The sequence below is a fragment of the Palaemon carinicauda genome, chromosome 44, assembly GCF_036898095.1.
Source record: "Palaemon carinicauda isolate YSFRI2023 chromosome 44, ASM3689809v2, whole genome shotgun sequence".
Taxonomy (NCBI): Eukaryota; Metazoa; Arthropoda; class Malacostraca; order Decapoda; family Palaemonidae; genus Palaemon; species Palaemon carinicauda.
Window position 1 is genome coordinate 5924382 of NC_090768.1, and position 15000 is coordinate 5939381.

Sequence of the window (15000 nt, forward strand, 5' to 3'; positions counted from 1 at the left end):
TCAGCGGCATTCCCAGACAATAACTACTGGGTCTCTTCCCGTCCCTCGGGTAAGGGGAGATGAAGTAGTCATACCCAGATGAGAGGGGGTGCGTGAGTGCATATCTATACAAATAATTAGCAGTCATTTTGACGGATTGCGTACACAAGTAACAATAATGATAAAACCTTTGGAAAGCTGGTAATGTCCTCAAGTGCAACAGAATTGACTTGAGGCGGGCTGGAACTTCCTAGTCCTCTTAGTGTTATTATGTTTCAAAATTCTGATATATCTTCACAGTAGCCGATTTTTTCAAGGTCAAAATTCGAGAAATTATTAGAATATAAACGGTAAACGATGCCCAGGATCATTACCTACACGGGGTTGAAATCTGCCCTTAACCATTAATGACATAAACGACACAAACTTGAAAACGTAATCTCTATAGAAATATTTTCGAGGTAGTCAACATTAATAAAAATAAAAAGTAAACAAAGAAAATGTCTCTTAAATACAATTAGTCTCGAAAAAAACAGACGAACCGTGCCAGAGATAAACGCATTTTAGCATTTCGAAAGTCTCTTGTATTGTATATAAATGAAATAAGTCAAAATCATCATACTCTTACGAAGTTTCGGCCATAAAGCCATACTCAGCCTAGATTACTCAAACAGATAAAAAGACAGTAGTTCACACCATTCACTAATGTAGAAAATGGCCTGTGGTGAGATAAGAGTGAAACAACTTTCCAAGTCACTTAGGCTACGGAGACAGATAAGGCTGATGAAGATGACCCACGCTGTAAGAAAGTGGGTTTTGACAGATGATGCTTGGGAGGTCTAGGAACATAAACCTAGTTGTAGAAATGAAACAAATGAGGTTTTACGTCAAAAGCTATTAGTAAAACATAAGGGAAAGCTGAATTTAATCCAATATCTTCAAAGGCAATCATCAGTAATAACTTTGGCAAAAACTTCTGGTAAAGAATGACATACGGTTAAACAATTGTAGATTGAAAGCTTAAACTGAAAAGCTAAGAAACTATAAGGAATATCTATATCAAAGTAGGAAAAATATGTCGCACAAATACAGCAGATATTGCACATTTAAAGATAATTGAGATATGAGGAAAAGGGAGAAGTGGCTAACAAATACAAAAGTTAAAAGATAAATAAAACTGTCGACAAATTCCAGGAAGGGCAATCTACCTTGGAACAGGATGAGGAGGTAGTCTCATAGTTTCTATAAATAAATAAAAATGGAATAAACATCACAGATGAATTTTCTGCTGAGCAAGACACTCCTAAATAACTAGACATGAGAATTGCCTTTATATTAACTCAACTGGGAAGACCTCAGACATGAGAGAAAATAAAACCTATAGAAAGAATAAGAACATGACTCCGATATCTAAATTAATTACATCAAAATGCCCCGTCTAGAACATTAATCACTACAAAATCTCATTCAACATAGACTAATTATTGCATTGCGAGTCCAATGGCTAATTCCCTTTAAAAGTTGTCAGATTATGTGATATCGAAAACTGCAAATTTAAATTAACCATCGCTGTAACAAGCTATTAATCTGCAACAGACAACAGACGACATCAAATATCCACTACTTCCATTCATTAATAAAAACACGAGAAAGTTGAAAGTTCGCATTATTTACCAGTAATGTGACCTGCGACATAGAACAGCTGCTTTAGGACCAATTAGCGAGTGAAAACCAGCAAAAAAAGGAACCCATGGTAGCAATAGAAAAACGAATAAAAAAACCTTATGATACCCACAATGAATAGGCAACTTTACAAATATGAGCTGGTGTATACTCTCTCTCTCTCTCTCTCTCCAAAAGAATATCGCTAAATTTATTTAAAAACCGTCTCTACAGCATAAAGCCTGGTGCACATAAGCCAATTACAAACATCTGTACTATGAAAGCAAAGAGAAATGTACCTTCGTAAGTACATCGGCCGTCCCAATCCTGAACCCTCCTCTCCCACTCTACCCACCTCGATTAGGGCAAGTCTCTGATGCCCCCAGCTGTTAGATGGGTAAATGCCCTTTTCAATTTGAACATAAAGCAATTTTCTTGAGATGATGTTCAGGACCATTAACGTCAGGATACTGGACTATGTAAGCAAATTTATCAATTATTTTTTCCTAGTTAACCCCTAAATCTATTTTCATTCTCATTGTCAAATAAATTCACATTTTAATAATTATGTATCTTCGATTAGCAAAACTTGGAAAACGCATTCATGTAGTTCACGGTACGCTAAAACACATACAAAAGTTATATAGTAAATATCGACAAACACGACCAGTAAGAAATATTTATTTTACACATAATTCTAATATTTACATTTCTCTTGTATTTTATTTATTTCCTTATTTCCTCTTCTCACTGGACTATTTTTTTCCCTGTTGGAACCCTTGGGCTTATATCATCCTGCTTTTCAAACTAGGGTTGTAGCTTAGCCAATAATGATGATGATAATAATAATAATAATAATGATGATGATAATAATAATAATAAAAGTGGATGAGTTATTAATTTGGGCAATTTGGGGCGGAGCAGGGGCAGGAGAGGTAATTCAGCACGAAATACAACTGGGGGGGGGGGGGGTGTTACTCTGCTGTTGTACTATGAAGTGAAAGTTAAGAGGTTGGATAATGGACGAAAGAAATATGGAACGAAGATATAGCCGATGGCTAACAAAGTGGCTGCTGCTGAGACTCACAATGTCTAGTGTAATGCATGAGGTGCAATATATCCCCTGCCCCCAAATGAGGTATGCTGAAAGATTATTTACCCTTCATAAATTTCTTACTAAGCTTCCAAAATGAAAAATGACTAGCTCTTGCCTAATTTCTTGTGTAACTTTCTAGCCTTATTTTGCAAAGCCATCTATCAGTATACAGTTCTGTAGCCTGATTTAACGCCATCTTTAAGATCGTCTCCCCTACACTCATCATTTCTATACATTTTCTATGAACATAAAGACAACCAGATCTAACGAGAATTCTGATTTTCACGACAAACGCCAAACTTTTTATCTTACTGTATAATGTTAACTTTATCTGCAAAATAAGTTTGTTAATACAGACTTGTGTTACCGATAACAATCTACAGAAGATTCAGTAATTTATTGCATATTTAATCTGCAAACATCGGATACACATACAGTATTTACACAAGAATATAAATTAGACATTTATATACACCCATATACAGTATATATTTATTGATCTATCTATCTATTTTATACATACATGCTCTCTCTCTCTGTATATATATACATATATATATATATATATATATATATATATATATATATATATATATATATATATACACACACACACACACATATATATATATATATATATATATATATATATTATATATATTTATGTAATCCTTAATTTCCACAAAAACAAATACATCGCTTTACTGGTCAACGCGCAAACTATAGGAAGTTTACAAAGATCTAAGAACTATTGGTACAATCAGTGGAGAGAGTGTTTTCTTACCAGCATACCTTTCACAAATCAGATGTTTTTGGAAATGGTGAATGTCCTTTTTTGTGAATATCACTCGAGTCAAATCAACATTCCAATACAAGGAAAATACCGTAAAAGAGATTCTGGTCTCTTTCAGTATCATGATAGATAATGTAATTAATATGGTGTCACTTTTTGCTATTATATTGTGTTAAAGAAATAATGCAAAAGCGATAATACCATCAAAGCTTTTACTTATTTACAATTGAATATTACAATAGGAAACGCAAAACATACAGTGAGAGAGAGAGAGAGAGAGAGAGAGAGAGAGAGAGAGAGAGAGAGAGAGAGAGAGAGAGAGAGATCCAGTTTGTCATTTTACTTTCATTTCCTGTTCATCTTGTACTGATCTTATCATTAGACTAAGATAACACAAGAATAAAAAATGTACAGATTAATTAGAAACTAAACAGTTTACAGATTAATTAATTGAACCATGATAAGATAATTTGAGTAGGTGAACCTATATCAAGCAAGGGAGCTCGTAGTGTCAAAAGCTTGGGATACAGTAGGTCACATCCTGTTGGATTTGGATTAATATGTAAAAGGTCAATGAGATAGAATCCAGTTATGTAGAATTAACGACGTGTCACAGGTCCTGTCCATCCAGGTAGGCCTATCAGTGATAGCAGACAAAAAAAAAAAAAAGAAAAAAAAAACTTGTATTCCATAAAAATAGCTGGAAACGAGAGATTAAAACTAACCGTTAGATATGGCGAACCATTCTATACAATTTTTCTTCGGTGAATTATGAAATGTGGGTGATAGAATATAGTGCTATGAGTGTATCCTACTATGAGCGGGTCTCAGAAAATGAGTTATTGCCGAACTAAACCCCTCGGTTCTGAGACCTTAAAATTTGAAGGCATTTTCATAGAGGCTTGTAAGCCCTCTGAGCAACCGTATCATGAAGTCATACAAAAACAATTCTTTAATGTATTAACTAAGTCGGGCAGAAATCTTGCATGTCTTTCAAAATAACAATCCATGCAAATAGATTAAATTCCGACGCTATTCCAGACAAAAAAAAAAAAAAAAAAAAAAAAAGAGTTAGTCAAAACAAATAAATAGAATAAATAAATAATGAAACAAGAAAAAATGCTATAGAAATTTTATAGGCTCTGGAATAATTCAATTGATAAAAAGGATCGGAAAAAATCTATTAAAAATTCATAGGCCCTGGAAAAATTTAATAAATAAAAAGGACAAGCCTCCTAAGAAACCAAGAGTACCAGATTGTACGAGTAAAGGAATGATTAAACCGATGGACTAATGCACTTATACTTTATATATAGGATCGGTTGGTGGGGGTGGGGAATGAAACAATGCCTGGAATTGCTACAATCGAGTAACCTTTCAGAGCAACGCCCAAATTATCACTCAATTGTAGAAGGAATACATAACATCTTTCATTACTAATAGAAATGAAAATATAATAAAAAAGCATGACATCAGATGACCCTGTCTAGAAAAGTAAAATGGTCTTCTAATTACGGGATGACAATAATCCAAAAAAATATTAATGGGAAAAAAATAGCTAATTAATCTCGGACAACGATATATTCAAGAAATACTACTGATTACTTCAAATATGAATTGATACAAACTATCCTTTCTGGCGAAAATCTAAGTATCCAAGTAAATTTATGAATATTTGATAAATTTTCTTAATATGACCATATTATTTAAGCCACAGGATGGCGTGAGTAACAAATATTTCTAAACTCTTGATACTTTTTTCGAACATAGACGAAAAAATCCTGGATACAAGGTTTTAATGCGATAAACTTTTTCCAATAATGAAATAAAAATATTACAATTATTGTGGCATAATTGGATAAAAGAATAACAACTATTGTGGCATAAATGGAATAATTGGATAAAAATAATAATTTTGATATTATAGAATACAAATAAATTCAAACTGATAAACCTGGCAAAACCATTACATGTTAAGTCCTCACCAATGTCTGAAGCTCCCTATTTTTTTATATAAAAACAATATTACATCCAAGTCAGTATAACCATAGCCAAAATCTCATTTAATACATATAGGACCTGTGCACATAACTCGAACTCATTATACCATGCACAAGATGCTTTTAATATCACAGCACACTCACCAAGAAGAAACTGAGCCTGCGGCTTACATAAATAAATTCAGATTAGACCCAATAGATCCAGGACACACGAAAGCATTAATAATAAATGGTGGTTCCGATTGATTTAAATGCCGCACCACAGAATCGCTATATACAGACACGTCTTCACTTCACTGATGCCAAACGGGTACTGAGCTAGTCGCTGGCTCAGAGCCTCAGAGGCTCAGACTGAGTCGAACAGTCAGGGAGGAAGACGAGTGATTCTGAGAACGACCTTCTATTCCAAAGGGACTTGGTTGAACCAGCTGCACCGGTGCGAGACGATGGAACTCGGCCTGCTGTATGCGTGTGCTCTGACAAAGCATATCTCGTGACTGGTCAAAAAGAACACTTTACGAACAACTAAACTAGTATGGAAAAAAAGACATCGATTCGTTCCTTAAAATTATACATTTGGATTGATGAAGGGAAACTAGTGACTTGCGTTATATTTTATCTATAAATATTCTTTTAATCTTCGTGTATGATACGAATCTCAACATACAGAAGTGTGTGGCATATAGGAAATGAGCATAAATACCATAACACTACATACTACCTGTAGACGAATATATAAATATAAATATTTAATATCAGATATACATAACTAAATGTATGGGATAACAGTATTACAATATAACCTTCTTCATGTTTATAATACCAACAATACAATTAAATAGATGCAATGTCAATATTACATTGTAATCCTTTGTGTGTTTCATGCATGCAAGCGTCTTTTCATTCTTCAAAGAGTGATGCCCAGTTCTCAGCTACATACCATTATAAAAAAATAATTCTCTACGGAAAAAAATTCGAATTTATAAAATATCCAAAATGGCCAATCACAGAAGAGTAAAGTATAATTTTCCTTCAGCAAGACACTACAACAATCAAACAAAACTAACTACAAAACTACAAGACAACCAACAATCCACTCCATCACAAACACGGAGAAATCTCTCTCTCTCTCTCTCTCTCTCTCTCTCTCTCTCTCTCTCTCTCTCTCTGAATTCCTGTCAGGATGTTCCAGCATTCCGGATGCTGCCGCTGCGTGCATCTTGTCTTCCGAGCATCCTCATCTGGGCGACACCACACACATTCTGATTCATTTGTCGTCTCACGGTGTTCACTGAGGCATGAACTTTAGACAATGGGTACCTGCCCCGCCAACATCATTCTAGTTTACAAAATCTTAAAAATGATTTTTGAAAACCCATGAAATACGATTGGATTGATAAAATGAAATTCTGATATCTGTGTGTTAATATTTTCAATCGTCTTGAAACCCACCATCAAAATCCTCATTGTGACAGTGATGATGATGATGATTTAGGAGTTTAGAAGTATAATAGCGTTTCAAGATGTAATTTAATTAACATCATTATAACCGATAAATTTTCTAAGAAAGGGACATAGATATCATTAGAGAACTAAAAGTATCCTCTACACTACTTTTATGTATAAGCCATTTGTCTCGTGCAACGTTTCCACCAATTTAAATTTTCGCAAAAAACTACACACACAAACACATATATATATATATATATATATATATATATATATATATATATATATATATATAATATATATATATATATATATATATATATATATATATATATATATATATATATACACACACATAATGTATATATAATGCACTTGTGTGGCCATCAATATGATAATTAAATTATATACGAAAAGAACTGTACGTCATAATAACATATAGTTTCCTCTCGTGTCTGACAACCTAATTTTTCATGGTCACACAGTGATGTGGAGACTTTTTAATGAGGCTGGAATACAAAAGAACGCTAATAGGTGTATGGCGTGTCTGTAGGGTTGTGCACAAACATTACATAGATGGAATGAACGTGTTATCGTTTAAAGATGGAAATACTCATTCAAGACTAATAATTTTCAAAGCAAGCCTATCAACATCTATCTTTTAAATGTTTAAAGGTCACTCATGGATGGTAGAAGCAAGGGACAGTGACAACGACAAAGCAGGACAATGCCCCAGAGACTGACCATATATACATATCAGGACACAAACTCCTCTCCACCCAAACTAGGACCATGGAGAGCCAGGTAATGGCTGCTGATGCCTCAGCAGGTAGACCTATAGGCTCCTCAAAAACCTCCATCCTTAGCTCACCAGAGTGGTGAGAGTGAAAACACTACAGGAAACTATGGAACTTGAGAGGGACTCGAACTCTAGTCCGGCAGATAGCAAGGCAGGAACGTTTCCAATAGGCTAACCCATATACAAAATGCCATTTAATACCAAGTTCTAATATAAAATAAGAAATACAATGGAAATTGAAAAAAAAAATAAATTCACATGAATGGCAATCAACGTTCGCTTTCAGAGAGATGCTACTTTTACTCTCAAGTTGAATGCGAAAGGAAAATATTAGTTTTAACTTGACTTACAGTTAAAAGAGGTCGTGACAGCAAATTTCAACACTACGCACCGTCCCGATGACAGAACCAAGGTGCAGTTGAACACAGGAATTCCAGGTACACCTCGCTCCGAAGAGGTGCATCCAGGAAACACCCTTACTGCGCGGCGAGTTCTTGTGTTTAGCCCTCCCACCACCTCTGCCACCTTTCCCTACACTATCTGTTTGATTACTCGCCGAGAAGTAAGGGTGTGACAGACTACACTTCGGGGCGAGATGTGCTAAGGACTCCTATGCCCAACTGTACCTCCGCTCAGCATACTCATAAAGGGGCCCGGTGGCGAAAGGCACAAGCCTCAGGCTACACGTCGACAATGTTAAACATTTGTAGAACTCGCAGACTGTCATTACGATAAAAACATACAGTTACACATTGCGCTTCATTACAGAGATAATTGAAAAATTAATTTCACCGTGACTTGAATGCAAAAAAAAAAAAAAAAAAAAAAAAAATAGATTAATAAATAAAAAAAAAAAAATCGTTTGTACAAAATCAAGTCGTTATTGTGTCACATGACCAACTCTTCAATTTGGAAGTGATAGATGGACCCGTGTAAAATTAATTCTAACAGGAGGTTCGGTCTACAACATTTCCTCATTAAGCACTAAGATTTGAATCAATGAAAAAAGTGAAATGACAAAAATAGCAGAGGAGAGAGAGAGAGAGAGAGAGAGAGAGAGAGAGAGAGAGAGAATTTTTTCATTGAATTCTAATAAGATAACGAAATCTTTGATAAAGACTGGGAATAGCTTACCACTATGCTTAACCCTGGCGCTCTTGACCTCGGCGTGCCACTGACTCTGGAGATAATTGAGACTATCCATCATGCCACCTTTGACGGGCAGGTGTTAATAACTCCATGCCGTGAAACATCCAATTATTACGTCACACGGAGACATCGCAGGAGGCCTATTTCTATTCCCTCTTCATCCTAAGAGGAGATGAGAAACGAAAACTTCTCAAATTTATATTCTATTAAGGAGTAAGAATTTTGGACGTCTCAGACTTTTTTTCATTGCATCCGCGGAGACTATTTCCTCTTGTGTAGATCGAATTAGTTTAAACGTTTAGAGAGTTTTCATGATCTTGTCTAACTAATTCTTGAATTCGTTTATAGTTTTATTGTTCACTGCATACGCTGGAAGTCTGTAGAGAGAGAGAGAGAGAGAGAGAGAGAGAGAGAGAGAGAGAGAGAGAGAGAGAGAGAGAGAGAGAGAGATTCATAGTCATGCTTTAAATTGCTTGGCTGGTTTATACAATAAAACTACAACAAAATAAATGTGACACTAATATCATTACACCAAAGATGATGAGACATTTATGATAGATTAAGACCTGATTTCTCAGTCTTTATTGCCCTTCCTAGCAGGTGACAATGATATTAACTTTCACTACGTGAGTACATTCTATAATCAAGCAAAGGGATACAGGATGAATGCAGAGCTGATATAAAAGCAATAAATTAACCCTCTTTGGAATTAGCTGGACACAAATGCATGTATTAGCGTCTTATAGACATACGTTTTAACGGATTCTAAAATGCGTTATTTTGTTTTCGAATAAAAAGCATGAGAGAGAGAGAGAGAGAGAGAGAGAGAGAGAGAGAGAGAGAGAGAGAGAGAGAGAGAGAGAGAGAGAGAGATACCTAATTTTCTGTTCTTTGGAAATAATGATAATTTTGCACGATTATTGAAGTACATTCAATCTCCATGCGTGTTATAACAAACTACTGTGAGGCAAAAAGTATAAAATTACTGAAATAACATTGAATCTTATGAAAAAAAATATATCACTTTTATTGTTATAAAAAGTACACCGTTCTTGAAATATTTACAGTAAAAATGTAAGACATAGCTGGTTCTGAAGATATCACAAAATATTACTCAAGACAATTTTTATAATCAACAAACCTGATTCGTCATCGTAAAGAGATATTGTAAATTAGCATCCAATATAGCAACAAAATCACTAATATTTCTGTTGACATCCTTTGATTATATCAACCATTGGGTTATGGAAATACAGAGAGAGAGAGAGAGAGAGAGAGAGAGAGAGAGAGAGAGAGAGAGAGGAGAGAGAGAGAGAGAGAGAGAGAGAGAGAGAGCGCTTCTTCCGGAGAAAGCGGGACCGATAGGGTAGAATAAGTTCTTACAAAAAAAATGATGTAAACATCACCTTCATATTTCATCGGGGATCAATGGTTACACCCTTTTGGGCCATCTCGCTAGAATACCATCGATTTCTAAATAAACGTCGGCCGCCATTAATGAGGGCCCAAATAAGCTTCACAAGGCATATAAAGAGAGGCGTACAATCTCACTATGCAATGCACGCGATAGTAATGGTTACCTCTCCCATACTCAATGAGTCGAGATAATTTTCCGTATACCAATTAGCCACCGACAACTGGTCGCTTCTTAGGCTAAAGACGTCCGCATAGCAACTGGCATCATAAAATGACTGTAGAAATATACAACAGAAGATATACTCTAGTCATTCTATCAAAAATATATTCTTATTTTATAAAAGAAAAAAAAATCAACCTTTTTTTCTTATCTTAGTACTTTCGCGAAGCTGAAAATAATGTTGATAAATAATACCGAAGAAGCAATTGCTTAAAATCAATGCATGAATATCGTGAAAAATTTCATAACATAATCTCATTCTAATGTGAAGATATTTACTCTTTCCCTTGAGCATTTACTAGAATCCATTCATCTCACGCGTTACCTTTGGCTATATATCAATGAACTTTTGTTTCATTCTCAAGGCTGAGGGAATTCAATGTGTAAAACAATTTATGGCTTTATACACACACACACACACACACATATATATATATATATATATATATATATATATATATATATATATAGAGAGAGAGAGAGAGAGAGAGAGAGAGAGAGAGAGAGAGAGAGAGAGAGAGAGAGAGAGAGAATATACATTATAGATATATATAGTCATGTATATCTTGTATACATTTTTGCATATATATAAGTAAATATATATATATATATATATATATATATATATATATATACATATATACAGTGTATGTACAATAGTTATGTATGTATGTATGTATGTATGTATGTATATATATATATATATATATATATATATATATATACACACATTTATATATATGCATATATATATACATATATATATATACATATATAAATACATTATATATATATATATATATATATATATATATATATATAAAGTAAAGAACAGCATGTGGCAAACAATTAGGCAGCGTGGGGCCTCCTTCAAAGGACTGGGCACAACTGCCAGTGGGAGTTGATTGGTGTCCGTACCCTCAGCAAGTATGTCATTGCCCTACATTCATACATACACTTTCAGCCTCACTACAAGCCCTCAGAACATCGGGGATTAGCAGCGGACGCCCATTCCTTCCCAATGATCATTAAAATAAAGTTGGAGAGGTTCCAATTATCCCATTTTGTTATTCGGATTAATATAATGGTACGTCACTATTAAAATCCTTTAATAATTTGGCACTTCGATGTTAGTTTGGAGATAAAAAAAATTGTAAATATTTTAACAATATACAGTACCTATTGTACAGTTGGACAAAGGGGTCTCTGGTAAAACTTGTTCTGAAGAATTGCACCCTGTCACACCCTTACTTTGCGGGGAGTAATAAAAAAGCTAGTGTAGGGAGAGTAAGCAGAGGTGGTGAGCTGGATTAAGCATAGATACTCGTAGCACAGAGTAGGTATGACTGGGTGTACTTCTCCAGAGCAAGGTGTACCATGAATTCATTTAACTGCATACATGGCTTCTTTCCGTACTGATGTTTAAAGGATATTTCACTACTCTCTAGAAACTGGCGAGAATTTAGCAGAAATAACAGTACTACGCATTTATTTCAACAACTACCACTAGAGTCAACTAGTTAAAAGTGAAACGGCTAACTTCAAAACCCTAACCGACGATGAAGGACCTCCAAATGATTTATGAGAGAAGTCAATTGACCAGATTTAGTTATAAAATACAAAAGAAACAAAACAAGAAAGTTCCCAGCATCATTTTACCGCCATCGTCCAAACGCCGTTTAGCGATGTCGTGTTTTAATGAGACTTCACAGAGCTCCACCGGCATTAATTCAGCTTTTAAAAGAGACATTTACCTTTCTCTACCAAGCATATTGTCATTTCATTTCTGAACGATAAGCTACATCGTCTATGACGTCATATCTTTTGCAATATTCAATATGTAACTTTTCAAACGATTTTCGCAATAGCGAACATCACGACATCAGAAGAAATGGCGTGACATGGTTGCGCAACCAGCAGATCTGGCATGGGAGAATATGCAAGAACAAAGTAACTTTTTATAATTACATAGTGCCCATTCTTTACAAAGTGCAAGATACATATATGCTTACATATACGCACGCCACAAACACATACATACACACACACACACACACACACACACACACACATATATATATATATATATATATATATATATATATAAAATATATATATACTGTATATAATATATATATATATATATATATATATATATATATATATATATGTGTGTGTGTGTGTATCTATATATTATTACTTACATATGTATACGATAAATATACACTATAAATACACACACACAGACATATATACATATATATATATATATATATATATACAGTATATGTATATATATACAGTATATATATATGTATATATGTATATATATATATATATATATATATATATATATATATATATATATATATATATATATATATATATATATATATATATATATATATGGGTACAGGGTCGTGTGGTTGTTCATATGTATCATCATCATTATTAGCAGACATTGCTAGTCCACTGCAGGACAAAGGATACAATATGCACACAGCCTATACACTCTATATCTTTTTCTAGGCATCAAACTATATCCCCGAAACTGAGGAGGCTCCTGAGAAGCAGGATTAATAGAGCACTCTATTAATCCTGCAGATAAGTGCAACATAAGTCACTGACTTATATATCATACAGCTACACAGAGGGTTCATCAGCAGCATGTTGAGACCCCATCCGCACCGTGCACCATTCAACCCTACCTAGCACGCATTTCTGTGCTTTTGTTAACAAATATTTTCACATGACCGCACCACTTCACATACACCGAATCATCTTTGAAATTACATTCTTCTATCACTGCACTTCTCGGATGGCATTCAATTGTTGATACGTTATATGATTACCGAAATAAGTTAAAAGATATAGAAGATCATTAAATACTGTATTCAAGTTAATTCGCTTGTTTCAAAAATTTATAAAATTAGTGTGTGTTGTCATTAATATTATAAGAACGTTTAATAGTGAAACCAGAATAAAAAAAAATCAGGAATGCAATATACTAGACAGGATTGCTGTATATGAGAGTCAACTTTCCATCAGTTCATATATTTTGGAGCCAAGCATTTCCTATGGACATGACTCAAACACCTACCTAGCTAGTAGAAGAGAGAAGCTGAAATGTTGAAAGGGGAAGTTTGTCAAATAAGGAAGAGAAACAAGACAACCAGGTTACTAGCCCTCCTACGCAAATAGGCCGAGAGAAAAATAATAAAAGATATGGGATTAGAAAGCAAGTGATCATCCCTGACGTTGTAATTTCAATCTTTGCTATGATTTCTTTCATTTCTTCAAAATCTGCAGTGATTAATAAATTATTTCGACCGAGAATAATGATTTCAGAAAATAAGAAAACAACAAATTATCGTTATAACAGAATATGAGAGAACTATACACAGTATGAAGAGACATCGAAGAAATGTTTGTTGAGGTTATCTTTTGAAACAATCTTAAAAATAAGTACATTTTATGTAATAAGGATTATGAAATTATTACGCATCTTTGTCAAGTATTGTACTCTGTTATACCTGTAAAGCACTCTTAGTTATACCGTAAAAGAGCTTAAGGCATTTAATGCTGAAACGTTTGATTCCAAATTAAATCTAATTAAATTTTACAAAACACATATCCTTATATATTCCCATTCTAATGCTGCTCTCTCTCTCTCTCTCTCTCTCTCTCTCTCTCTCTCTCTCTCTCTCTCTCTCTCTCTCTCTCTCTCTCTCTAGATCATCGAGTGAATCTCCCACTCGCCGGCAACTTTCACACCAGAAAGATAGAGCACTTTATGACGCCTTACATTCCTTCCCATACAATAACTGGATAACGGGTTGTGAGAAGTTACACTACAAAAGTAGTATCTTAATACTTGGTTCACGACCAAAACAGTGATCGTAATTCACTCGTTAATAGAGGATCTTAGTTTCTTTTCTAACTTTTCACAGGAAAATCTCACACACCGTAGCAGGATTAAGGAGAGTCAACCAGTAGCTTATTATGTAAACAATGACCTGACTTCCAGGCAAAAAAAAAAACTATTGGAATCAATGTTTAGAACGCCAAATTTCAAACGCAAATCTTCCAACAGCCTTCAGGGAAACAAACCTGCTACATCGAACATCTTCAAGAGTTTAAAAGTCTTCTCCCAGAGAATACTGCAACTAAACGCCCGAGGGCACAGAGTGACCTTGATAGGAGTGAGAACAACTTTCTTTCGCAAGGGCGGAACAGGATGGAGAGCCAGTGTACGTGCCGAGTAAAAATGACCCAACTCTCCTACGAGGAAAGTTATATCCCAAGTCTAAAGAAAGTAGATCTTGGTTAAATCTTCTTCAGGTGACATTAAATTATTTTCACCGAACTAAATGTGACCTCGAAGAGGAACTGAATATAAAGGTACGGTATTTTGATTGATGAGGGGATCATTGCTTG

The 15000-nt window shown here is 34.5% G+C and overlaps 1 protein-coding gene across 4 annotated transcripts in view; it reads right to left on the minus strand.

Annotated features, from left to right (window-relative positions):
• Window positions 1-15000, minus strand: part of LOC137634315 (uncharacterized) — a 220250-nt gene that overhangs the window by 204593 nt on the left and 657 nt on the right. Inside the window, exon 1 of one of the 4 annotated variants that reach the window (XM_068366679.1) lies at window positions 5675-5839. The exons of the other annotated variants lie outside the window; for them this stretch is intronic. The gene's annotated coding sequence lies outside the window, so the exon portion shown is untranslated. Of the gene's footprint in view, window positions 1-5674; window positions 5840-15000 lie in introns of those variants that run through there. 4 annotated transcript variants of the gene reach the window in all.